The sequence below is a fragment of the Equus caballus genome, chromosome 3 (assembly GCF_041296265.1).
Source record: "Equus caballus isolate H_3958 breed thoroughbred chromosome 3, TB-T2T, whole genome shotgun sequence".
NCBI classification, from domain to species: Eukaryota; Metazoa; Chordata; class Mammalia; order Perissodactyla; family Equidae; genus Equus; species Equus caballus.
In genome coordinates, this window is record NC_091686.1 from 31,086,473 (window position 1) to 31,113,333 (window position 26,861).

General features: G+C 45.6%; 1 protein-coding gene and 1 long non-coding RNA gene across 2 annotated transcripts in view; one reads left to right on the forward strand and one right to left on the reverse strand.

Moving 5' to 3' along the window:
• CDH13 (cadherin 13) overlaps positions 1-26,861 on the forward strand; it is a 993,386-nt gene that overhangs the window by 906,090 nt on the left and 60,435 nt on the right.
• LOC111772803 (uncharacterized) lies at positions 19,796-26,139 on the reverse strand. The gene is made up of 4 exons (XR_002806866.2): positions 26,004-26,139; positions 21,866-25,682; positions 20,072-20,604; positions 19,796-19,953 (listed from the first exon to the last, which is right to left on the reverse strand). It is a non-coding gene; the product is annotated as an uncharacterized lncRNA (long non-coding RNA).

The window sequence follows — 26,861 nt, forward strand, 5'->3', positions numbered from 1 at the left end:
TATGTCACAGTCTTCACATCAGCCACTTCACCGCGGCGCAAGCCAGCAGACGAGCATCAGAAGCTATTTTCCAGTCCCAAAAGGGGATTCAGTTTTACAACAACACTTTCTGAAATGCCAGATGAACTAGATAAAGGTACGAAATAACACCAAATCCTCTAATAATGTGACTCTGAAATAGCCGTTCTTTTTTTTCCTTTTCTCCTTTTTCCCCCCTTTTCCTGCATGGTATCTGGCAAAGGAAATATGCAATTTAAACCTCAAAGAGAAAGCTTTCCTTAAGTACTTAGATGGGGAAAGCTGTAGCTTAACAGACTGTAAGATAGTTGTACCAATTTAGGACATCTGTAGGGGAGCTTAACTGTCATTTTGTGCTTCTGCAATAGGAGGTGGAAAAGGCAACTGCTGGGTGGGAAGAAAATGAGTTCAAATGGGTTGATATTGCTAACCTGGAACTCTGCCATTGCTGGGGAGCTTGGGATGCTGCCAGGCACGAAAGTGTCACTGTGAGCGGGAGGGGCAGATGCGATGTCCTGGAGTAGCCTGTCTTCTAAGGTGGGACAGACCTTGGGAGAGGTGGGTCTGTCAGGGTTTTTTGTTTAAGAACAGCTCTGGCTGACTTAGACAAAAGGGGGAATTTGCTGGGAGATTCTGTGGATAGTTTATAGAACTGAAGAATATGTTTAGAAGCAGGCCCGAGACAGCACAGGAACTAGGGCGTTGTTGAGTCTCTAGGCAATGGGAACTGACAGGCTGGCACTTCAGGATCTCATGTGGAAAATGAACTACCCCAACCACTTTCCATTCGGCGTCCCTCAGCCGTCGGGTCCCATTCCAGGGGCGAGTCTGCTTTGCCTGAGCTGGAGTCACAAGCCCTCCCAACTCAGGGCACTTGAGGGTCAACAGAGATGATGTTCTCAGACTTGGCCGCCCACCACGGCGGGCACGTGATGGAGGACAGAAATTCCATCTGGCAAATGGACTGCGGGGCTTGGAGTACAGTAACAGGCCACACAAAGCAGTCTCAGCAAACTGAGGAGGGGACGGGATTCTTCCAGCCTGGAGAGGGAGGGGGTAGCTGGTGACAGCCAAGACATTGAGGGACGTCAAGGCCGGGATTTGAGCCACAGACAACAGAGACCCAGTTACTGGAACTGGGTGCGAGGGTTCCCCATTTGATGGTGGGCGGGTTGTCAGTGGTGCCCATTGCGTGAGAAAAGGAGGTCAGAGAAAGCAGTTTGTAAAGCACTAGAGGTGAGATTTGTGGGGGAAAGCTGGGATTTAGAAAGCTCTAAGGAGCTTCATGATTCTGCAGCTGGTCATCACAGGTGTGACCTTCAGTCACGAGCTGCCGGCACCCACATCAGAGTGACTTATGCCGAGAATGCATGTCTTGACTCAGGTAATTGAACAATCCATGGGGACTAGGGCAGCCAGCCTGAGAATTCAGGTGCTCAGAATCTAGTCTTTCTCCTCCTCTTGGCTCTGCTCCCCCCCGGGTTGGCTTCATCCTCAGCCATATCTGTATAGCTGGAGAGGGACATGACCACAAGCGCCGCCAGTCCTCGGTCCCACCAGCAGAGAGAGATCTTTCCCATCAGTAGCACTAGCACAAGGGCCACATTCGAGTCTCACTGAGCCGCCAGTCTCTGAGCCAAACAGAATGGCAGGAGGATGAATGTGCCCCTGGGTGACTGGCACATGAGCCGCCTGTGGACCCGAGTCCCGTCATAATGGCCTGGAATGGTGGTTTCCCAAAGAAATGCAGGAGGCTCTTCCCAGGAGATGGGAATGGAGGCTGCATCATCAGGGACCATGCAGAGCCACTGTGACCAAGTTCAACTTTGTGAACCCCCTCAGAAAATACAGCTGAGTGTGTCTCTGTGGCTGATGTGCCTAAGAGTTCCAGCATTCACAGTTTGGTCTGGCTGAGCAGTGTTGGCACTAATCCCTCTTCCAGCCTTGAGGCAAAGTAAGTGCAGGGGTGTGTATGTGTGTGTGTGTGTGTGAGACACACATTTCTCTCTCTGGCCTGACTCAGACACATTTCTTCCTGCTGGGATCCAGAGTCGCCCAGGAGTGACCCCTTCCCAGCCCGGCACTGACAGGCCCTCCCTTCCCTTTCCTCTCCTGGCGCTGGTTCTGAGCTCATCAAAGGCAGGGATAACCTCACTGACAGGTTGAGCTGTTGTCACAGGAGCTCTTCCGGGAGAAAAGGCTCATTAATTATTTGCAGCCTTTGATCCTGCAAGCTGAGAAGCCTTCTCCCCGAGGGGCTGTGTGTGCAGAGGGTGAGTAGGGCGGTGGTGGGAAGGAAACAGGCTGGGACACGGTTTTCTAATCATCTGCGCTTGGCTCCCCCGAATTCTCAGAAAGACACAATGACCTTGTGAGCGGTGTTGTTCTTGTTGTCTTAATGATTCTTCGAGGAGCAGGCATTGGAAGAGGGAGGAATTTACACCAAGAACTCTTACTTTCATCTCGAGGAGAGCTCTGAGTTTAGCTGACAAAGGCACACGCAGAAAGATGCCGTCCCAGCCATCTGCCCCGAACGGTCATGATTCCCGGCAATAGCACTGCCTTGGGCTCTGCAGTCATGCAGGTTACTGTGGGTTATTGTCCCTGTCTCTGTGTGTGTGTGTGACTCTTTGTGTGTCCACCTGTCTTTTCCTCTGTGTCCCTCTCTGTTTGTGCCTATTTCTCTTGGGATCTCCTTTGCTCTGTCCGTTTCTTCCTTGTCTCCCTCTGCCCCTTCCGCCTCCCTACTCTGTCTCTCTGTGCACCTTCCCCTCTCTCTACGTCCATCTTTCTGTCTGTCTCATCCATCTGTTCTTCCCTGTCTGACTCTCTGTTCCTCTCTCCCTCTCTCCTTCCCTCCTCACATTCCTTTTCACTCCTCTCTTCTCTTTCCTCCTCCTTCTTCTTTCTCTTTCTCTCTATCTCTGTCTGTCTCTGTCTCTCCCCATCTCCCACCATCTCTATCTCTATCAATATTTCATTTCAAGCTTCCCTGTGACTCAGCTCCAGGAACCCCATTTCGTCTCAAATGACTAACCAGGAACTTTTAGCCCAGAGGGAGATGCTCCACTTGACCAGGATCCTGACAGCCGGGTTCAGGTCCTGGCCCGACCTTCACAGGCATTTTGGCCTCCTCCCTGAGGGTGGGCTCCTTTCCTTGTCAAAACAGGAAACCTCCCCCCTACAGACCCCCACAAAACTTAGGAACTCACCTCTAACTAATTCCTGGTCCTGTCTTCGATGATGAAAAGCACATCTCAAGCACAGCCATTCCACTGCCGGCCACTGCCAGGCACCCTTTTATCTCACCGGGGACCGTTAAATCAGCGGAAGGCGCCTTGATCTCCCAGAAGCCTGTAACTCTAAAGACAGGAGGTGTCCAGGCAACAGAGTGAATATCCTCACTAAAAAGCCTGCATTAAAACTTGTTAAAAAGCCCATCGCATTGTGCTCTTAGCCAAATCAAAACAGACAGCCGCGAGCTAGTGGCAGATGAAATTCTTCTTTTTAACGACTTGTATCTTCTTATCCTTATTATATAGTTAAGACAGTTCATGGAGGAAACTTTTGAGAAGGCAGTTAAGAATAAAGAAGATAATAAAAAATCTGTAATCATTCCACCCAAGGAAATCCCTTTTTAACAACGTGGGTATGTCTCCTTCAATCGCCTGTGAATACTTCCCTTTCTTTTTTTGAGGAAGATTAGCCCTGAGCTAACTGCCACCAATACTCCTCTCTTTGCTGAGGAAGACTGGCCCTGAGCTAACATCTGTGCCCATCTTCCTCTACTTTATATGTGGGACACCTAACCACAGCATGGTTTAACAAGCAGTGCCATGTCCGCACCTGGGATCCGAACCGGCAAACCCCGGGCCGCTGAAGCAGAACGTGCGCACTTTGCTGCGCCACCGGGCCAGCCTCGGTACTTCCCTTTCTTATTATCAAAATTGGCCCGCATCACCCGCCCTATTTTGGAACCTGCCATTTTTACTTCCCAGTATGTATGGAGAACAGCTTTCCAGGTCAAGACATAGCCATTATTTTTAATCACTGGATAATATTCTATTATTCTATTACATGGATATACTCATTTATTTATTCATTCCCTTGTTGATAGATATTTACAATGTTTCCAATAGTACGCAATTACTTTTTTAAAAGGTCAGTGGACATGCTTGTAGCTAAATTATTTAATGCATTGTTGATTTTTTAAAGAATTTTCTGAAAATTCTTTGCTTGAGCAAAAGTATTGATACTGTTAATGCTTTTTGTCTTACGAAGAATTCTTTGGTTTTTCTACCTTAGCAACCAAATGTGTATTTTTTCCCTTAAGGTTTGAATTGATGTCATGGTTAGGAAGTTTCTCTGCTCCAAGGTCGTGTGAATATTGACATCTTCTAAAACAGAGCTGGTTCCCACAACACACAATGACAATAAAACTCGCTTCGGCCTTCAGAGTAGAGCTTGCCTCCACACACATAAGACAGAAAGCAGGCATTTTTCCATGACATTTTAGTGTCTCTAATGAGGAGCAGGCTCATGTATCTGAACTTGTCAGCTAATTATTGTCAGACAGAGCAGCTTAGTGATAATTATACTAAAATGGAAATGACTGCATTTGCCCAATCTTCTCCAACAGTGAAGTGAATAACAGGGACTAACCCTTGCCCCTGATCTCTTGATTTGGTTACTTTGAGAAGGCAATCGGCCGCTCAATCATTTTGAACAGACCGAGAGGACTTATTTCATTCTCTTAACAATCAGGGGATTTCTGTTGAGGCAACCTAGTAGCGATTCCTACTCGGATCGTTTTTCAGACAGAACACATCTTGTCCAAGGTCTGTAGTAAACAACTTTGCAGCACAGGCTTCTGCCTACACATTAAATATATAAGATATGTGTGCAGGAAAAATATTGTCCCTGCTCATGTAAAATTACCTATCACTGCTCAGCATTTTTTGGAAAGGACCATTCTTCCAGGGAGCTCTGCCAGTGTGTGTGGAGCAGCACTGTATCTGTGAGGAGTGAGTTTGGCTGTATATAAGAGGAAAATTCAAATGACAGTGGCTCAGAGAAGACAGAAGTCTATGTTTTTTCTCGCATAAAATAAGTCTAGAGTAGGCTTGGCAGTCCAGAGCTTGTATTGCAGTTCCACGAGCTGCCGGGGGCCCAGGCTCCTTCCTGCTCACCATTCGACCACATCTAGACTGGTGCTCACTTCCTCATGGACCGTTATGGTTGCTGGTGCTCCAACCTTCATATCAACAGTCCAGACAGTAGGATGGAGAAAGGGGAAAAAGAAAGATGTCTCCTGTCTTTTAAGGAGACTTCCTGGAAGGAATATCCTAGGAGGATATTGTGAAGTAACTGGAGGTTTCTACCATGGGCACCTTTGGGGTTTGAACCATTCTATGAAATAAACTATAGGGTAAATGTTTAAAAAATGAAAACATGCCATGATATTAGATTTTTACACAATCAAAATAATAGATAATTGTGTTGCTAAGGACAACTGCTTGAAAAAAGCCCAAGGATTATAGTTACCCATTCATTCCTTTACTGAATTCATTTCATGGTATTTATTTAGAGCCTGCATGGGCCTGACATTGCTAGGTGCTGTGTGTTCACTCCTGAAAGAAACGGTCTCTGCCTACAGCCTCCGGGGAGCTTACAATCACAACAGCAAGAGCGTTTGCTGCAAAGGATGATGCCCCCAGGAAAGAAGGAAGAGGCAGGGAGGAAGGGAAAGGAAGGAAGAAAACAAATTGCTTCCTTGGGAAAGAAGAACTAGTGGTTCCCAGCTGGGGAGAAAGAGCCAAGCAACAGAAATGGCTTATTTCCAAGCATCGTTATAGTCTCATTTGTCAACAGATTCCTGAATTCCCCAGAAACCCCGCTGCCCCATGCCTTTGTGCTGGTCTGTGCCTCCTGCGAGCTGGGTGCCTGACCAAGGTAGGCAAAGATTTCCACAGTCCCCTGGAGACACGTATTTTGAGAGTGATGACAATACTATTGCTAGTACTATAACTAAATTGCCTAACATTTTTACATAAAAGTTTATGAAAGGGCTGGGCTGGTGGCATAGTGGTTAAGTTCGTGCACTCCGCTTCGGTGGCCCCTGGTTCCTGGGTTCAGATCCCAGGCACGGACCTACACACCATTTGTCAACCCACACAGTGGCAGAGTCCAACATACAAAATAGAGGAAGACTGGCACAGATGTTAGCTCAGGGCTAATCTTCCTCACCAAAAAAAAAAAAAATTCTACCAAAAACTCTGACACCCAAGTCTTATTTAATTCTCACAACCACCCTGCAAATGAGAAATTATGTCTCCCTTTTTGCTGAGGAGGAAAGCATAACCTCCCTGAGCTTCAGTTTATGGAAGGAGAACATGGGAGTGAGGTGTGCAGTGGCTGTGATGAGAACTTCTGGTGCTGCATTCCCCACCGCTGCGCCCGCCCCCTACATCCTTCTAATGTTGGTTTAGGTACTACCTCCACAGGGAGCCTTCCCTGCTGTTCACGCTACACTCCCGGGCTTTCTCGACAGCTAGCATAACCCCCATCATCCTTTACTGTTATTCGTGACTTAATTGTTCATCTTCCCCCTAGATTTCAGGCTCCGTGGGTAACACTCATGTTTATCTCCTTCCCTCAGAAAGCACCAGGGCCTCATCAGTACCATTTAGTTAGTTAAGCACTTTAGATCGAGCACCAAGACTTTCAAACATTCCAGGGGCCTAAAAACGTCAGGGACCTGAACATATAACCTATTGTCTCTGAAATTTGAAAACAGCAAAATTGGAATTAATAAATACTGAGTGTCCCTAGCACTGGGATAACTTTAGCAGGTTAAATTTAATATTGGCAAAAATGTCTTTACATTTGCAACACGTTTGTAGATCTCACCTTGCAGGAATGTCTGAGTAGGCACTGGAGAAATCATAAGGAATTATTAATAGAATATTCCTGGTAGCCAAATAACTCCATAAACAAAAGTATAAAAGTCATTTCAGAAATTTTCCAGGAAAAAAATGTATTTGCAAGGTGGACATATTTCAGTATGTTTGCTATGACTTGAGAAGAGGCCACCATAGACAGAGAAAATTCTTAGAGGCTCAAAGGTCTTCAGACAGCCGGAGCCCAGCGCTGGGCCTGGCATATGGAAGTGCTCAGTAAATAGATGGATTAATGCCCGCTGGTGGTGGGTTGTCTGTGTGCAAGTGTGCTTGTGCATAAGCAGACATAGTTCATTGTTGTTACTATTATTTTCATCTTCAAACATTGACAAGTGTCTACCAGCCATGAAAACATCCGCACATGGCCTTGCTGTACAGCAGTCCCAGGAGGGAGGCCCAAGAAGGACAGACAGGTCCCTCCCTGGACGGTCCAGGTCCATGAAAGTTCCACTACAGAGCCGTGGCCACCAGCCAGCTCTCCTTCCAAAGCCTTCATCCAAATTGACCCTTTCTTTGAACACGGAATATCTGAATCAGATCCAAGTTAGATCCTCATCTCTCCGGAAACTACGGCCTACTTTGTCCTGATTTCTCTGGGTGTTTTTAAAGTCATTTCCCCCTTCCTCATCCTTCAGACTTTGAGTCTCTTTAACTCATGGGCTCAAACTGGTACAGAATGCAACGTGCAAGGATGAACATTCAGCCCCACAGATTTGTTAAAATCCCCGATTTTGGTTTTTGGTGGTCTTCCTGTGAGGCATCAAGCCCTTCTCTTAAACGCCTTACTTAATCTAATATTGGAGCCCATTCAAAGGAAATCATAAAAAATGGTGGGAAATCAGGCAAAACTCATCGACTGGCCATGGGACATTTTGTTCCGTATCTTCTGAGACCTTTGGAAGTAGATGGCAAAAACCAGTTCACTTGAAAATTCAGATTTTCTCATCACTGGCATTCGCAGAAGTACAGAGGTTCAAAATGTACAGAAGTTTACCATTTGTTGGGAGGGTAAAGGAGCGTTTCAAACTCCTTTTTTGAAAAAACTAGATTTGAAAACCAGATTTAAGAGTTTAATTTGGGGTAACTCCCACCTTTTAAATTTTAATCAGAAGTTAAAGACCAAATAATAACATTTCTACCTGGGGAAATTAAGAGAAGAGCTGCCTTTACTAAAATATATTATTAACACTTCATCTTAATTAAATGTGGTTACTGACCTCAATAATGGGATTTGGGGTGAGGTCATTTCTGGTTTTGGGGTTTTTTTTTAATGAGTTATTTCCTTCTTGAGTCGACAAATACAGAGCTTGAAATGTAAATGAATTGTTCACAGTGGTGCCTTTATAATTTTTAATTAAAATGATGTTCTTCCATTGGAAGTTTCTGGTGGCAATAGATTTTATTGCCTGCTCTGCTGTAGAATTTTTAATTATTTATGTAAATATATTAGCACAGCTCACTCTTGTTTTTGGTGGTCAGATTTTCTGTTATGAAGATGCCAGTAAGAAACAAGGTCTAATAAGTTAAGCAACTGAATTTTTAAAAACTTAACATCTTCAAAGGCTGAAAATAGAATTCTGACTTTTATAATGATCCAGAGATGGAAGATTTTCATTATCAACTTCAATTAGAGGTGCTCAGTTTGGTTAATAGGAACCTGCTCACCATTTGGATAAAGAGTTGCAAGGTTATTTTACAACTCAACCACTTTTTTAAAATCCATCTACATATGTTGTTATAAATTTGCCATGGGCCAGGCTTTCATTATTGAAAACACGGTTTCGAATTGATTATATTTGAATATAATCATGATGGTCATTCTTGTCAGCCTGAGAAAATAATTCTCAGAACCAATATAGAAAATGTAGACAAATGTCCATATTGTTTCTTGCCCAATGCTGTTAAATCTGCTTAGCTGTTGTTTTTTTTTCTTTAATAAGGCATTTAAAATAGATGAGGATTGCTACACAGTCTACCAATATAGCATTGGTTGAAAAAGCCGCACGTTTCAGGATTGCAGCAGCAATCAGTCAGTTAGGGAAACTAGCTGATTTATTTTATGATCTCAGTTCGTCTGTCAATCATCAACACTAGGTCCCCAATGAACACATCTCGGGGTCTCCTAAAGGGCTTCGAATGGCATTAGCACTGACATGGGGAACGCACCCGTAGGCAGGAGTCACATAACTAATTCAAGAAATGTGTTTCGTCATCTGCTCCCAGTTTGATCTCCAAATGAGTCTCGAAGTTTGTGTTTTCAACTGATGAGATGCTACGGTTCTCCTTTATGGTTAATTTGGGGGCTCCTCGTATCTTCTAGCGGTGTGGGCAGAAATCTCACGGTGAGATCAGACCTTACACAGCCGGCTTCAACCAGCCTCGGAGCACGTGTGAGGGCCGCACACGTGAAACGGGGCCTCTGGGTATGGACTAGGGTTAGGATGCGATAAGCCACCCCTTCAATCATCGAATCGTTCATTCCACAAATGTTTAATGATCACCTATAATACACTGGGCCCTTTTTTAGGCATTGGGGATCCAGCAGCAGAAACAGTTAAAAAATGTCAGTCTTCATGGAGGGATCAAGGAAGGACTCACTGATGACATGACAATTCAGTAAAGAATTGAAGGAGGCGAGGGGTGAGCCATGCAGGTGTCTGGGAAGAGTGGGTCAAGCAGGGGAAATAACAGGAGCAAAGGCCCTGAGGCAGGTGTGCAGAGGTGTGAGATGTAGGGGGGTCAGTGTGCCTGGTGCTCAGTGAGCGATGCGGGAGGTGAGAGGTGAGAGACGAGGTCGGAGGTGCATGGGGTGAAGCTTTTACTCTGAATAAGATGAGGAGTTCAACACTCTGGTGGTTTTAGAAGAAAGTTGGTAGGGAGGGATTAGGTAAGGGAGAAGACCAGTGTGGAGGGGCTGCAATAATCCAGCCGGGAGGTGGTGTGGGTTTGGACTTGGTGGTAGCAGTGCAAACAGTGAGAAGCAGGCAGGTGCTGGATCTGTTTGGAAGGTGATGGCAATAGGGATTTGCTTACCGATTGTGTGTGTGTGTGTGTGAAAGAGAGAGGGTGGGAGGGGGGAGGGGAGTGAAGGTTGGCTCCAAGGTTTTTGTTCTAAACAGTTGGAAGAACAGGGTGGACATTAAGGGGAGCGAGCTCACTAGAAAAGCAACCTGGGGGAGGGGGAGCATCAGAACTCGATCTTGATCACACTGAGTTTGAGACGGAGATGGGAGCAGGTGACCTGGATAGCAGGGAGGGTCCAGGCTAGACATAAAAGTCTGGGTGTTGTCCACAGGAAGACGGGGTTTCAATCCCTCAGCCTCTGAGATCTCCCAAGAGGTGAGAGAAGGTAGAAAAGAAAGGAGGCCCCGGGGTGGAGCCCTGGGATGCTCGAACATGCCGAGGAGTGGCCGTGACTGGCGTGTTTGACGTGAGGCACTGCTTTCTGAGGATGACTGAGCCAGCGCGAACTCTTAAGCAGCAGATCCAGAGTCCACGCAGGTGCTGCTTCCTTGGGCCCCAGGGTGGAGTGGACACTCCTCCAGGAGTTGATCGGCCCTGCATTGGCCTGGCTCTGTCCATCTCCTTTTCTTCTGCCACCAGCATGGTGGGCCTCCTCCTCTGGGCCAGTGTCCTAATGCAGCCTCTTTCTCATACCACACTGATGTGCTCATAGTTACAACAGAGTAGCTGGCATTTACTTTGTCCCAGATACTGTTCTCCATGGCTTAGACATACAATCACCTCTAATTTCACAACAACCCTGCCAGGAAGTGCTGCAATTAGCCTATTTCACAGGTGAGGACAATGAGGCTCAGGGAGATTCAGGGACTTGCCCAAGGTCCCACGGATTCACACGCAGGAGATCTGATTGCAAGACAGACCTTTGCACCCCTGTGCTCTTCACCTCCTGAACCTGCTGAAGTCGGAGAAGCTCAGTGTGCGAGGACAAATGAACCTCCAGCTGCCTCCGTCACACGGGTTTTTCCACTTACTTCTCTCAGGCCCACTTCCCTGTGCCTCCTATTCAGATGGTGCCTTAGAGAGAACAAGGCTCCCTCATAAAATCACTTCCTAATATTGCCAAACTTATCATAGGAGATGAGAAAACCTCCAACCTGGAAGATGTGTGTTCTCATCGTCAACGGATGCAGAGGAAGCAGACCTTGACTTTTCATTTCATCAGAGACTTGGTCTTGTCTCCAGAGGCTGCCCTGGAAAGGGGCTGCCCCGCTCTCATCAGGGCTCATAAAGATAAGCAGCCCAGCCCAGTGGCTCTGTGGCTCTCACTGCCAGTCTAGAGCCAGACCTCCTGGGCTCAAATCCCCATTCATCCATTTTCCAGACGTGTAACCTTGGGCAGATAATTTAACTTCTCTGTGCCTGAGTTTCCTCACTTGAAACATAGGGGAAATAATATCTAGGTTATAGAGTCACTGTGAAGGATAAGCCAGATAATTCAGATAAGATGCTCAGAGCACGGTGCCTGGCACACAGTAGGCACTTAATTATTAACTGATTGATAAGATGATCATTCTTAGCGAAGAGTGTAACAGGTAGCCATTCTCTAAAGGTGGCTCTCCGAGAATGAAAGGAGTGTTTTCCTAGAAGAAAATCCATGCTCTTTGTGCTCTGTGCACTTATAATGAAGCAAGTCTAGGCAAACACTCAGGGATGTTAGTGAAAGTCAGTCACAGCTCCCTGGAGTGATGATGCTTCCACCTTCGCTCTGCTGGTGGTCCACAAGCCAGCCCGAGGCATCTCCCTGCTAAAATCTCATGATGGCAGTCTCTTCCCCACTGCTGGAAAAACTGAAGGGAGCAAATAGAAGTTTCTGAATATTAAGCTTTGTCATCTGCCATTTGCTTGCCTCCAAATGCAAGCTCAGAGATGACAGAGCAAATGGGTGCACAGTGAGCCATTATTAAAGATCAGATCAGACAACTGACTTTTGAAGTTTTGCAGCTTGGCTTTTTGGTGGGCAGATATGCTGGAATTTGCAGCCTTTCTAGAGTGTACATATAACATAGGCAATTCTTCTGCTAGTAAAACTGTTTCTGGTTTGGGCATCAGGATTAAATTTATCAATATTTTAAGATGCTTGGCAAAGCATATGATGCCATAATAACACCATGACTTGCAGAGACTCTGTAACCCAAACAAATTTAGGATCTGGTTGAATGTTTGAAGCGAGATGAAGCGAAAGAGACCATTGCCTATGAGCAAAAGGAGACATTACAATTCAGAACCTCTAATTATTTCTGGTCCAGTGTCTGTCAGGATCCGTGGGTGCAAGCAACAGAAACCAGCATCGGCTAGATTAAGAGGGATAAAATAAGAATTTACTAGATTGGTGTCGGAGATTCTAGAATGGACAGGAGGCCAGAGGATAAGCTGGGAAAAAGAGAGTGGCCGCTGAATAGAACTCAGGAGGGGAGGCAGGAGGGCCTGCTCCAAAGGGAACAGCCTGATTCTCATGTCACACTTCCCACGCCGGGAACCTGGACTCCATCCCCCACCCCACATCACTCACTGAAGAGCGTCCGATTTGCTGGAGCGAAATTGCGTGTCCCATATCCACTCCTGCTGCTCTGTGCCAGAATGGGTGTGGGTTGCTGCCTCCTGCTACCAACACTGAACAAAACAGGGGTTTGTCCAAAAGGAAGGCTGGGATGCTATGAGGAATAATGGAGGATATGAGCAGCCAGAAATGACAAACGTCCCCTCCAAACCCCTTCCACAAATTTGCGTGTTCCACAGTGCCTGAGACAACCGCCTGCAGCAGACTTTCAGGCTGCAGCCACCCCAGTAGCAGTCTGTGAGGATGGGTCCTTGTGACATGAGGGAAAAACCTTTGTACATTCAATGATTGCACTGAGAGCATCTCTGTCTCAGAACGGGCACAGGTGACAAGGGGCAGAGGCCAGGTCGAGCTTTACGGGGCACTGAGGGTAAGGAAGGATGCAGAGCAGGAAGTATGGCCTGTGGTGGAGGGAGGTGAGGCCCTGGGCAGACGCTCAGGGCAGGACAAGGCACACTACCCCAGACCTCCCACCAGGGCTGGTACTCAGGTGAGGTGAGCGGTGAGCGAGGCACCCCTCTCGGGCACAACCTCTAAGTGGGTGCCAAAAAACTCAGCCATCAAGACAGGTAATCTTTGAATGCAATATTTTTTTTTAAACTCAAAATTAATGCAAAAACTCATGATAAACAAAATATCAAATTTTAAAGTAAGGTTGGTTCAGTGTTACTGATTTCTCCTTTTGCGTCCAGCTCTAATATGACTCAGCATAGCACTGCGAAATCCACTTGTCCACTTTTGACCCATTTCTCCTGTAAATTTAAAGGGTGGCATCAGAAATGCTCTGTGACTCTGCGGTTCCCAAAAGCAGGAGTGAAAGTGTGTTCAGCCAAAAAATAGGCTGCACGGAAGATCCTCTGTGCCAGGTACGGGCCTGCGTCCTGGTGGACCAGGCGAGGGTAGATGGCCTTTCTGCAGGAGTTAGAAATGTCGGGTGAACTGTGACCCCTCCCACATGTGGAAATACACAGCTGGGCTCCAAAGAAAAGGAAGAGAAATCTGTGGATTAAAGAAAAGCTAAAGTATAAAATATTTATGTTTAAAATGTTTAGAGAAAAAGAATAGGAACCATGAATGAAATATAGAACATAATGAAACAGAAAAGGCAAATGTGAAAAATAGCTATAATGACTAGAATTCCGATCATGCATCATCTCATTAATACTTTGGGCCCTGCTGAATTGGGTGTGGTCATCTCTGTTCTACAGATGAGGAACAGAAGTACCATAATATACTGAGGGTCCAAGAGTTTGTGAGTGGAAGGGATGGAATTCAAATTGAGATATATTCATGCCAAAGAATTTTTTAACAGGAAAGCATTTCTTTCTTTTATTTTGCAAGAGGAGAAATGTCATTTAAAAAAAATCTGCACCCAGTAGAAACTATAGGTTCTTTAAGCTCCCATAAAGTTTCTTTAAAATTCTCTTCGAGTTGGGACCTTTATTTCATCAACTCAGCTGAGGGTCAGTGTTCAGAGGGGCAGTTTCATCTCTGTTCTCCATTCACTCGAATTCTTTGTGTCTGGGACTTCTTTTGAAGTCTGTAAAGATAGGAGGACCAGGGGCTCCAATAGGGTGAGAAGAACATGAAAAGATGGCCTTCGGAGCCCACACTGGCATCCATCTGTGCGTCCTTCATGGAACGCCCACAAATGAGCTGCTCCCTGGGGATGGAAATGAACTCTGCTCTTAGCGGCTGCCAACAAGCATCTATGGGTGAGTGATTACAGTTTGATGTTTTGCCCTGAATGTCTAAAATTTAAACATCATTAGCTCAAAAAGTAAATATTGCAGAAATACTTAACACATCGATTGTCTATTTACTGGTAAAGCACATTGACCAGTCTTAGTGGGTCTATCTCCAATTATATCTCCAAGCTATAAATTTCTTGCAATTCCACTGCACAGACTTGGTCTAAGCCACATCATCATTCACCCAGACAAGAGCAACTGCCCCAACTGGTGTCCTTTTTCCATTCTTGCCTCCCTATAATGCACCATTGACACAGCATCAGGGTGATCCTCTTAAACTATAACTTGGATCGCATCTCTGCCCTGATCAAGCCCTTCATTGCCTCTCATTTCACAGTGAGTAACGTCCGCACCCCCTACCATGCCCCAGGGAGCCCTTCCTGGTTGGCCTTGCTCTCCAACCTCTCTCCTCTCTCTCCTAGACGTCTCTGCTCCAATGACATGGCCTTGCTCAGGTGTCCTCCCCACTCAGGAACTGTACAGAGATCATTCTCTCTACCTTGAACCACAGTTGATCCTCGTTATTCACGGATTCTGTATTTGCAATTCCACCTGCATGCTAAAATTTATTTCTAACCCCAAAATACTCAAGGTCATTGTGCAGTCATTTGCGGACAAGCACAGAACAGTGAAAAATTTAAGTCGCTCGACATGCACAGTCCCAACTGAGGTTGAAAGAGGTGATGCTCTGCCTTCTTGTTTCAGCTCTCATACTGCAAACAAGGATGGTTTTCAAGGTCTATTTGGTGCCATGTTTTTCACATTTTTGTACTTGTTGGTGATTTCACTGTTTAAAACGGCCCCCAAGCACAGTGCTGAAGTGCTGTCTGGTGTTCCCAAGCACAAGGAGGCTGTGATGTGCCTTATGGAGAAAACCCGTATGTTAGAAAATCTTCTTCCTGGCATGAGTTCAAGTGCTGTTGGCCATGCGTTCAATGTAATGAGCCAACAATATATATTAAATAAGGTGTCTCTAAACAAAAACATGCATAAAACAAGGCTAGGTATTGATGGGTTGGTGAAAATGTGACTGGAGGCTGGTAGGAATCTACCCCTGTTTCGCCCAAGAGCAACAGTTCAGGATTGGCTGGTCAGTGTTGGAGGCGACTTTACAACCATGTAACGAGGATGGACAGCATTTACTTGCCCACATGTTCACTGCCTATCGCCTCTCTCCATAGGCTATCCACCCCTTGAGGGCAGTGACTACATTGGTCTTGAATAGTGCCTGGCCCATAGTAGGTACTCGATATGATTTCGTTTAATTAATGAATAAATTGCAGATAAACAATGATTTTCAAAGCCAACTTTTAGCCAGGCTTTAGACTAGAATGAATCCTGTTCAGAGGTTAATATTTAATAAATACCTTTTTGAAAAGTCTAGAAAGAGATTTCCGTCAGGGTCTGACTTTAATAAACAGCGTGAATGGAGGCTAATTAAATATCGTTAATTATTACTTGATGCTGTTCTTTTGATTTGAGCCTCTCCTTTGGGCCTGAGAGGATGGAAGAAGATGCTCTCCTCTCCCTCCTCCCCCCCCCCCCCCCAGTGTCTCTGGCCAGGCTGGCTGAATCTCCCTGAGGCCACCTTGGGGGAGACGATGCCACCCGGTGCTCAGGATGTTGCTGCCTTAGAAAGCTGATGAAGGGCCAGGAGCATCTGTATTGTGCTTCCTGCTGGGAAAGAGGGGCTACCCTTAGAGGTCCATTCTGCTTCTCACTGACCCACAAAGGCAGCACGAGGAAGACTCTTACACCTAACCGAGCCCACTAGGGTGGAACGCCGAGAGCTGGATTTGATACCAAACAGGGTCAGTAACTCCTGAACTTGTTGCTTCGGTGCCAGCTTCTTGCTCTGAATAGTCTTCTAGTAGAGCAGGAGTCAGCAAACCCCTAGCAGGGCCCTCATTGCGTCGGATGATAAATAATGTCAGCTTTGCGGGCCACGTGGTCTCTGTCTCAACTACTCAGCTCTGCCGTTGAAACGTGAGAGCCATAATATCAATGAATAGGCATGGCTGTTTGCCAATAAAACTTTATTTACACAAGCAGGGAGGGGGCCAGATTTGGCCTTTGGGCCATACTTTGCTGACCCCTGCAGTACGGCCCTTCCTGTATCATGGTGTCTTTATTCGTCTGTATTCTACTCTGCACTGCGAGCTCTTTGAGGAAGGCTTGAATCTCTTTTACTGTTTCCATCTCAACATCTGGTACAGTGCCTGCCCCACTGCAAGCCATCAGCCAACATTTGCAAAATGCATGACTTGTAAGACACAGACCCCAAAACACAGGTGTTGTGAAACATGCCAATCAGATGAAAGGTGATCTAAGCCCCAGTGATGACCCATCCATCATCATCCTACCTCTTGTTGACAGTACTCAAAATAGCAGTAGTTGTAGAACAAATCAAAATAATACTCCTATATTCATTCAACAAATAGCCACTGAGTGTAGGGGCAACATCCACATGTCAAGTGGAATCTGCCTGTGCTTGAGACCTAAATAAACTCGTGATAAATCCTGATTCCATGCCTTAGAGAAGACCAAAGTCTTCCCCAAGATTTATGCAATTTCCAGAGGGTTGAAGGAGACCCTGTCATTTCTCGCTGTCGCTTCTGGCTCCAGGTTTCCACTGCTGATAAGTTACTTCTGTTTCTTAATTGTCTCACTATCCTGTACATGCCAGTCATTACACATCACATTGCCCTTTTCCTCTCCCTCTGCACACACACAGGCACACGCACACACACACACACATACACACACGTAATCACTGTCATCATCAGAATTTGGTACATGTGATCCACTTTATTGAGGATGCTTGGAGGCGAGAGGAGGAAGCAGGTACATCACAGCACATTACTCCAATCTGAGCTCCCAGATAGCCCTCAACAGCAAATTCTTCTCACTGTCCCAGCACTCTGTATTTTTCACAGGACACATCATCCCCCAAAAGTATCTCAATGTCAGCATATATGGGACTCTTCTTATCTTCCAATTTCCCCCTCGCAGTCCCCCCATTCTCTTTTTGTAACAGCTTTATAGAGATGTGATTGACGTACAATAAACTACATGTATTTAAAGTGTATAATTTGACAAGTTCTGGCATAATGTACACACCCATGAAACTATCACCCTAATCAAGATAGTGCACATACCCAGCACCCCCAAAAGTGCCCCTTTGTAGTCCTCCTTCCTGCCCCCCCCCCCGCACCCCATCCATCCCTGGGTAACCACGGATCTGCTTCCTGTCACTCTAGATACGTGTGCATTTTCTAGAGTTTCATATAAATTGAATATCATAGAGTACATACTCTTTTTTCTGGCTTCTTTCACTCAGCACAATTATTTGGGAGTTCATCCATGTTATTGCCTGTGTCGCTGTTCTCTCTTGAGAGCAAAACCAAAGACCTCCTGCAGAACAATTCACGTCTGTCCAGCCCCTGCCCCCAATGACCTTCAAGCTCACCTCTAATAGATGGAAACATGTCAGAAGACCAAGAGGGGCCCACTCTCTTTGGAAGACCCTGTTGGTCTTAATAGCACATCTCCTCCCCATACATATCCTTTCATCCTTTAGTTGGTTCAGCAACTGTTTAATAAGCACCTACTGTGCGCCAGGTGCTGTGGTTGGAGACGTAGTGGGAATTAGGCAAACAAGGCCTTCCTCTTGGGGAATGGTCAGGGAATACATGAGTAAACAAACAAGAGGATGGTTCCAGATATAGTGAGTGTTATGAAGAAAATAGAAAACGCCTCAGAAGTTGTCTGAAAGGGCAGGCATCCAGCCAACTACAGCACTTACTTCTGGGGAGTGGAATGAGAGCAGTGGGGTTAGGAAAAGTATTCACCTATTTCTTTTGTTTACAGGTTTTTAGAATGTAATCTCATATTTCCCTTTTTTTAATCCTTTAAATGCTTTTTTAATGAGCAATATATGCTCATTGTAGAAAAATTCACAGACACAGAGCAGAACAAAGAAGCAAATTAAAAATCACCTCTAATCCCCACCACCCAGATATGGCCACCTTTATATTTCATTTTGTTATTTCCACAGTTGAGAGACACAAGTACACATTTTGTTTCATTCTGTGTAATTAAACAGGCCCTGGGAACTGCTATCAGCTTCCTGGGGAGCTGAGTTGTGTTTATTTTTTTTAAGAGCTACTAATTTTTGATTAACAAGGATGAATGTAACATTTAAGAGGAATCTAATTACACCCTCTTCCCCTTCTCAACAAAACAACATTATTCCCCACGAAGTGTGGAGTCAAGACTCTGAGGATGTATGGCTCTGAGCTAAGGAATTATGGGGGACATTTTTCATGTCACTGCCTAGACAGTCATGTGAGCACCCCAACAGTGAGGTATCTCGGCTGCAGGTTCCATCCCCAGCTGAAGCCAGGCTGGATAATAACCCACTTTGTCATTACTTAATTCTGTGATGGCTGCAGTTACTGAACCAGAATAGAAAGCCTCAGTCACTGAAAAGATGAGGCACTGGGTGTCAGGATGTCTAGGAACAGAAAAGGCAAGGAGGTAGCCAAATGGGGCAATGGGGTATGTGCTTCTGATTCATTTATTTTCTAAATGACGTATCTGCATGTTTCATTTATGAGTTTGTTCAGTCAACACGTATCCGGGGAGAGCATCCTCTGTGCCAGTCATAGAGGCCATATCCAAGTACAGGCCAAGCCCTGTGCACGGCTGCTCTCCCCACAAACTTGACAACAGGCCTTTGAGGGTACATGTGTTTAAACTAAAACTAGAATGTTCAGGCCCCTGCATGGGTTCACAAACAACTGATGGTTCCCCAAATATATCACATTCTCCTATGCCTCTCCGCTAGGACGTCTGCCCTGAGTGTCACTCCTCACCCACCCTGGCCTGTCCTTCAGGACCCTCTAGAGCTCTCCAGTATGCGGCCTTCACTTCAGCACCACGGTCAGCTCCCCTCCTGTATGCGATGCTAAGTATTTTGCATCTCATCTCTTCTCCCTCCAAGTAACTGCCATGTTGGCTAAACCCTTCTCACATACTGGCAGTACAGAGTAGTGCTTAAACATGCTGAATTTGATATCCAGCTCTGCCACTGAGAGTTGTGGGACTATGGGCAAGTTACTTAACCTCTCCTGGCCTCATTCTCTCCAGATGTAAAAGGCAATAATACTGAGAGTCATTGGGAGGATTAAATAGGCTAATCTGGCAAAGCTCTTAGCACAGCATCTGGAATGTAGTAAGAACCAAATGCATATTAGCTATTATTGTAATCCTTCAAGAATCAGTCCAAACATAGCCTCATCCCAGAAGCCTTCCTTCATCACCCACTCCCATCCCCAAATGGGGCTGCCCCCTCCTTGCATAAGTTAGCATAACTTTCATCACACACACAATTATGTTGTAATTGTCAGTGAGAGTCCTAGGAAGAATAAGTAATACTAGCTTCTGTGATAGACGACCCCTCCCCCTGCCCCCCACAAACTCAATAGCTTAACAAGGAAATTTATTGCTCACTCATATCACAATCCAATTGCTGATGGTGGCAGTGGGAGGGGAAAGGATGGCTCTGCTCCACGACATCATCGAAGGACCCAGGCTTCTTCCATCCTGTGAGACTGCCCTCTTCATGTGGCCTCCAAGGTTGCTATGGAAGAAGAAAGAGTGGGAGGAGGGTCTTACAGGAGTTTTGTGGCCAGATTCAGAAGTGACATTGTCACAAATCCCCAACTCAGGTGCAAGGGAAGTTGAAAAATGCAGCCTACCTGTATATCCACGTGGAAAATAAAATTGTCTCCGCCGTGGGAGTGCTTCTCATCTCCCTCACTAGGTCAGAAGACACTTGGGGGAACAAACCGTGTGCCCCTGGGTCTCTCATCCAGTATTTGTTCACTTCCACCTCTGCTTGTGCTGAGTCTTAGGCATTAAGTCCAGAGAGGACCACGTAGCACTGTGGGGAAGTGTTTTCCAAGCCCAAATGTTGGAAAGTGGAAATGTACAGAGAGTTAGTGAGGAGCTGGCACTTTCAAGGAGCTGCAAGTAACAGCAGCACTCACTTGAGCCGCATATATTACTGCATAAAAATACTCATTGCTGTAGTAGCATAGGATGCATGTAGAGGCAGAGCAGGGACGAGGGGCAGCTCACGAGAGCAGAGCCCATGACCTTCTGAGTAGAGGGCAACATTTCCCAGCCCATAGGCCTGGGCTGTGTAGTCTATGTCTCCTGGGCTCCAATGTCAAAGCTAATAAGCTCTTTCTTCCTTGGTTCACCCACATCCTTGAATGGAGTCCCATTCCTGCAACAAGAAAACACATTGTGTTGTGTCTAGTAGCACTTTAAAAAAAAGTTAGTCAAGGAATGCAAATTTGTACAAGCTTTCTGAAAGACATGTCGCATTATGTATTAACTCTTTTCAACTAGTCATACTCTTTGATACCAGTAATTTCACTGCTAGGAATTTATCTCAAAGAAATAATCAGAAATGGTGTCCAAGACTTATGTACTAGGAAGCAAAGATTTATGTGCAGAGTTCTTCACCAGAGCCTTATTCATGATGGCAAAAAGTTGGAAAACAGCCTCAATGGCCAACAATAAGAGGCTGGATAAATAAATTATGGGGCAGCCATATGATGGAATAATGTGCAGACATTAAAACTGTGTTTTATAAGAATTTATCAGCCAGAGGAAATTGTTCCTGATATAAACTGAAGTGGAAAAGTAGGATATCAAAGTTAGTAAACTGTATGATCCCAATTATACAAATCACACATCGAGAAGACCTTGAATAAAATACCCCACAAGGTTAGGAGTGATTCTCTCAGGTTCCTGGAAATATTGATGATTTTTCATTTTTTTCTTCACATTCTTTTGTATTGTCAAGTTTTCTGGGCTGGACATGTTAGTTTTATAAACATAAAAATAATTTTTTAAAGTGGCAAGGAACAAGGAAATTGTAAGAAAACCACCTTCTCTGCAGACCCACTCAGAGGTCCTTTTCTACAGTGTTAGGAGAACTCAGATGCTGGCCTACGCCACCAGGGCCCTGAGTCCGTATTAGGCACAACCTAGCAATTGCTGCTGGGTTGCCTGCCTCTCAGCTGTCATAACATCCATTCAGCTGCACAAAATATATCATCTAAAACCCCATCCAGATAACCCTACACACAGCACTTTTTTTTTTTACAAGGAGAAATGAAAAAGGCTTATTCTTTTGTAAGTTCTATAAAGACGTTTCTTGAAATCTGAAAAATGACAAGGACCCTTCACCCTGATTTCACAGCATACCCATCCTTAACCTTGGTTACCGTTCAAAATGTTTGGGTGGACTTGAAAAGCATTTCCCTTTTTCACCTGGAGCTATGATTTCCAGTTTGGTCTGGAGGAATAACACTGGCTCAACACAAGTTAAGGGAAAGCTGTGTGTTTCAAATGGTTTCTCTAAGGTGGGGTTTTTAATCCACTGTGGTTAGGTTGTTAAGACAATAGATATAATGAAGAAAAATAATCAATCATTAATGTACCCTAAAAGGCACAATAAAATGCACCGTAGTTCTCACCTTGATGTCAGAATATGAACACTCAGATGGTCCTTCAAATCCCGTGAACAGGCCAGTTACAAGCTTAAACTCACGTCCTAGGAAGGAAATTTAGGATGTTTGGGAAAATGTTCACTGCGTGCCCAATATGTGGATTCAACAGAGCGTGTGCCACTCCTGCGTCCACGGGGGAATCGTTCTGATATCTAGGCCACCACAGCCCTGCTGCTCCAGGCCCCGATGCCAGGGAAGGTGTCGTTTCTCCATCAGCGCATTTCCAGGAATTAAGTACTCCTTCCTTGCCAATCACATAATGACTATTCTTAGAAGTGAATTTAAGCTCCATTAGAAAATTGTTGAAAGCCTTCAGTGCTCATTTTTGACCAAATTGAACTCTGTAATGTTCCCATAATAGAAAAAAATCCTCCAAAGTTCAATTGGAGTTTTTTTCTATTAACTTAGTAATAAGAGTTCGATTTCGAGAAAATGGTTTCAGCGTGTGAGTGAAATCACGCTGTTTGTTATGCAGCATCAAAGCTGTCCTCCGACACATAGCTGATGTCTGTGCTCCCTGGGTTTGAACTTTCTGGGAGGCCAACACTAATTTGGAAACTTCTAGATTTTTCTGGCATCATTTGATGACTTTTCTGTGAAGCTGAAATTCACCACTTCAAGTACCATGGCATTGTGTATTTGACTAGGTTTCTAAAATATATGCTTTCTCGATTCTTAAACAAGCTGTGAGAATAGAATGTAAGGTTATTTGAGGCAATCATTCTTAGAGGCTGATAGAAGAACTGAACAATGCTTTGCTTGATTTTGAGTTTTTCTGTCTTTTGTGCTTTCAAAATATCATACTGTGGTCACTGTATCTGCCTCTAGGAATCACCCTGGAAAATAAATTAGAAAACGAGGTGTTTTAAGAATTATGACTTAAAAAGAAAAGAAATTAAATGATATCAGATGGAGAGCCTAAGACAAAGGGAATTAAGATTTATTGAGAAACTCTTATGTGCCAGCTATTTTCTATGCATTTTATCATTTCATCTTCCCAACAACCCTAAAACAGGTCTTATTGTCCCCATTTCACAGAAAATGCAGCTGAGGCTGAGAGGTTACACACGTTTGTTTGGAATCACACAGCTGAGAAACAACATGTCCAAACGATGATATGCTGCTGCAGATCTCAGGGCGTGGACCTATTCTAAGATCTCAGCAAACGTTTTCTGTTTCTTCCAAGTTGGGGCTTGTGCCTTCAAGGACTGAGGATGGCCAGTGCTGACTCTCCATAGTGATGGGGTTAGGGCATACTTTGTACCCAGTCTAGGGCAGGGCTTGCCCTGGGTTCTCTCCTGTTGACAGATGCTCTCAGCTATCTCCTGCTGTTTGTCACCACGGCAGCCAGAAACCAGCTGCATCTTCCTGGAAAAGAACAAGTGACAGACACGAGGATGGCCCACCCTATCTCCTTTTGGGCATCCTTGGCCCCAAGTTGGTGACATCTCAGCTCTGCTGGGTGAGGCTAAGGGAGAAGGAAATGGCTGGTATCCTAAAAGAGCCTCTCCTGCTACTTGCAGAGGGAGAACTGGGCACAGCATTCATCTATGACTCCATTCAATAGATCAGTCAATAAATATTTATTAAGAACCTGCCATATGCTAAGCCAGGAAATTTCTATCCATGGTAAGGAAATCACTGTATATGTTTTTTCCTTTGTTAGTTTTTTGCAGGGGAAGATTCACCCTAAGGTAACATCTGTTGCCAGTCTTCCTCCTTTTTTCTTCGTTCTCCCCACCACCAAAGCCCCAGTAAATAGTTGTGTCTAGTTGTAAGTTCTTCCAGTTCTTCTATGTGAGCCACTGTCACAGCATGGCTCCTGACAGACAAGTGCCGTGGTTCCACGACCCAGAACTGAACCCCAGCCACTGAAGCAGAGCACACCACACTAGCTCACACACAGAGCACACAAGGCCATTAGGGCTGGCTCCATTCTATGTGCTTTTGATGCTTTGAGGGGTATTTAACCTTGTGTGAGTGCTGCAACCTGTTAAGGAAATGTCTTAATCGTGCATTCACTTAACAGACATTCATTAAGCATCTGTAAATTCTCCAGGCACTGGGCTGGGTACTTTCTCCTATCTCTCTTCATCTTCACCCACCACTATGAGATCAGCGCTGCAATTCCTGTTTCCTGGGTGAGAAAACAAAGGCTTAATGTCACTTAAGTAACTCATTGTGCTCAAAGCTAGACAGATGTTAAATGGACACTCCAAAGTGTGAATTCGTGAACAACTGAACTTGTCTCAGAGGAAGACCAGAGCATCTTCCTCCAGGTATTTGTGGTTGGCAAACATATGTCCAAAACCCGCTCTAGAACAGGCACAAAATACAGTCTTGGAAACCATGTGAATCCAAACAAAGCAAGAAAAATGATATTTAGATGCAGCAAGATTGGAAAGCTTGGCATTTAATAGGGAGGTCCACCGTGATCTTTCAGCTAAAACTGTCAAGGGAACCAAAAGTGAGCTAGCGGAACTGTAAACCTTCCTAGGACTCAAACCAACACCTGCTCCAACACCTCAAACTCTGCAGGGTCCCTCCCCAGTGGCCCACTCTTCCATCCCTTCTGGCCACTCCTCATCCTCCTCGTGAGCTCTGGCCATTGCTCTTCTCAGTCTCTTCCCTCAATGAGCTCTACCTGCTCCCAACCCATCATGAGGTCCACACCCCACTCTTCTAGTAGAGTCTCCAATTCAGTGTACTTTAGGCTCCCAAATGTACATCTCAAGCTCAGTCATGTCTCCTGTTCCCTTGTTCCATACAAACAATTTCTACCAGGCATCTCTACTTAGGAACCTCAGAGGTCCATCAAATTCGATGTATTCAAAACCAAATTCACCTTCACCCCCAGTGCTCCTTGCATAGGTGAAGGGCACGACCATCCCCCATGTTCTAGCTAGAAGCTTGGACTTCATCCCCTTCGTCACGCACATAGCCCCCATCACCAAGTCCTGGGGATTCCATCTTCTCAGGACCTCCTGAATTTATTTGCTTGCCTCCAGCTTGCTGCTGCCACCTGAGCCCCACCCTTCAGCCTCGCCAGCTTGAGGAGGACAGGAGCCTCTGGCTAACGCCTCCTCCGCCTGCAGATCTCAGCTCAAACATCATCCCCTCAGAGAAACCTCTCCTTACCTATCAACAACATTCCCACAGCCTCCTGCTCATACCTTTCATAACCCGAATTTCATTTGCAAATCTTTGTTTCACATCTGTTTTTGCCACTGGACTACACACTCAGCAAAGGCAGGAATTGTCTTTATCTTCAACCATTGCATCTCTTGTGCCTTCCACACTAGACCTCAATACATATTTCTTTATTAAATAAATTGCTAATGACCATTCCTTGGTCCTCACACCCTTCGTCAATTGCTGGCCTTGGGCAAACTCTCACTGTCTTTTTTCTTCCCCCTACGTTATCTTTGATAACCCCCACCTTCTGTGCCATGGGGCGTCTGTTCCTGGGCATTCTCACTCCCACCTACCCTTCCTTCCCCGTCCAATAGCATCTTCCTGACTCTAGATCTAGTCATTCCTCCTCCAGGCTATGGCTACAGCTACAGCCTCTTAAGTCACCTCCTTTCCCTCTCTAGTTCCCTCACCTCCCTTGTGCCTGGTACCCCGGCCAATGATGGGCTCCTGACACCTGCTCTGAGTGTGTCACTCACCTCCTCGAGCAAACGCTCAGTGCCCCCATGCAGACTAAACTCACTGTACACACCTCGGCCAGCCGTGGCTCTCCTGTGCAGTGTGGCACCCAGAGGCAGTTCTGCACCTGCTCCTGCCTCAGGAGGAAGGAGGGGAAGGTTGAGTCAAGTGACCTCCAGGGGTAGGATTTCTCATACCAACTTAAATTTTATAAAACTGGGGATATATTTAGGCAAGAGAGTGGATCTGCCTTAGGGCTGAGTGCCTCTTTCCGCTTCCATTGGTGCATAACAAAGCACCCCAAAACTTAGTGGCATAAAACAATATCATTTATTGTCTTTTGTGGTTTTAGTGGGTTAGGATTATGAACAGGGCAGAGTGGAGACAGCTAATCTCTGCAACACACTGTCTTAGGCCTCAGCTGGAAACCCCAAAGGCTGGGGACTGAAATCACCTGAAGGCTTATTTGCAGTTGACTCTGGCCATCAGCCAGAACATCTGCACGTGGCCGTGGCCACTCCATATGGCCTGGGCTTCCTCACAACATGGCAGCTGGGTCCCAGGGGTGAGCACCCCAACAGCAAGTGCCCAGGGGCAGCTATGCCAATCACCTTTTATGACCTCGCCTCAGAAGTCATGCAGGGTCACTTCCACTTTACTGTCCCCAGGGCAGTCATAAGGGCTGGCCCACATTCTGGGGGAAGGGAACTGGACACTACCTTTGGGGGGGGAGGAGCCTGTGAGATCAGAAATATTCTTGTGGCCTTTATGGAAATTACAAGCCGTAGAGCCCAAAGTCAGAGTTCAGCTCCCAGCTCCGTTGCTCTGTAGCTCTGAGGCATGGAGGAATCAGTGAACCCTCTAAGGCTGAATTTTTATTTGTAAAATGACCGCAATTTCTAACTGATTGGGTCGGGACCTTGTTCTTATGTCATTAGCACTAGGAGGGGCACGGTTGTCCAGGTATCTGGAATTGATGTTGAAGCAGTCCCCGCACCCCTCTTAATTAAATTCTCCCTGCTGTTGGTTCACACACATCTCAGCCTGCTATTTCTCCATTTTGCCCAAATTCTTTGTAACTTGTGTCCTCTGGCCTGAAATCATACTTTCTCTTCCTACTACCTGCACTGTGCTGAATAATGTCCCCCAACCCCTGAAGATGCCCGCATTCTAGTCCCTGGAACATAACATGACATGATAAAAAGAGACTCTGCAGAATATGACTAAGTTAGGGCTGTTGAGATGTAAAGATTACCCTGGATTATCCACGTGGGCCCACTATAGTCATAAGGGTCCTCATAAGAGAGAGGCG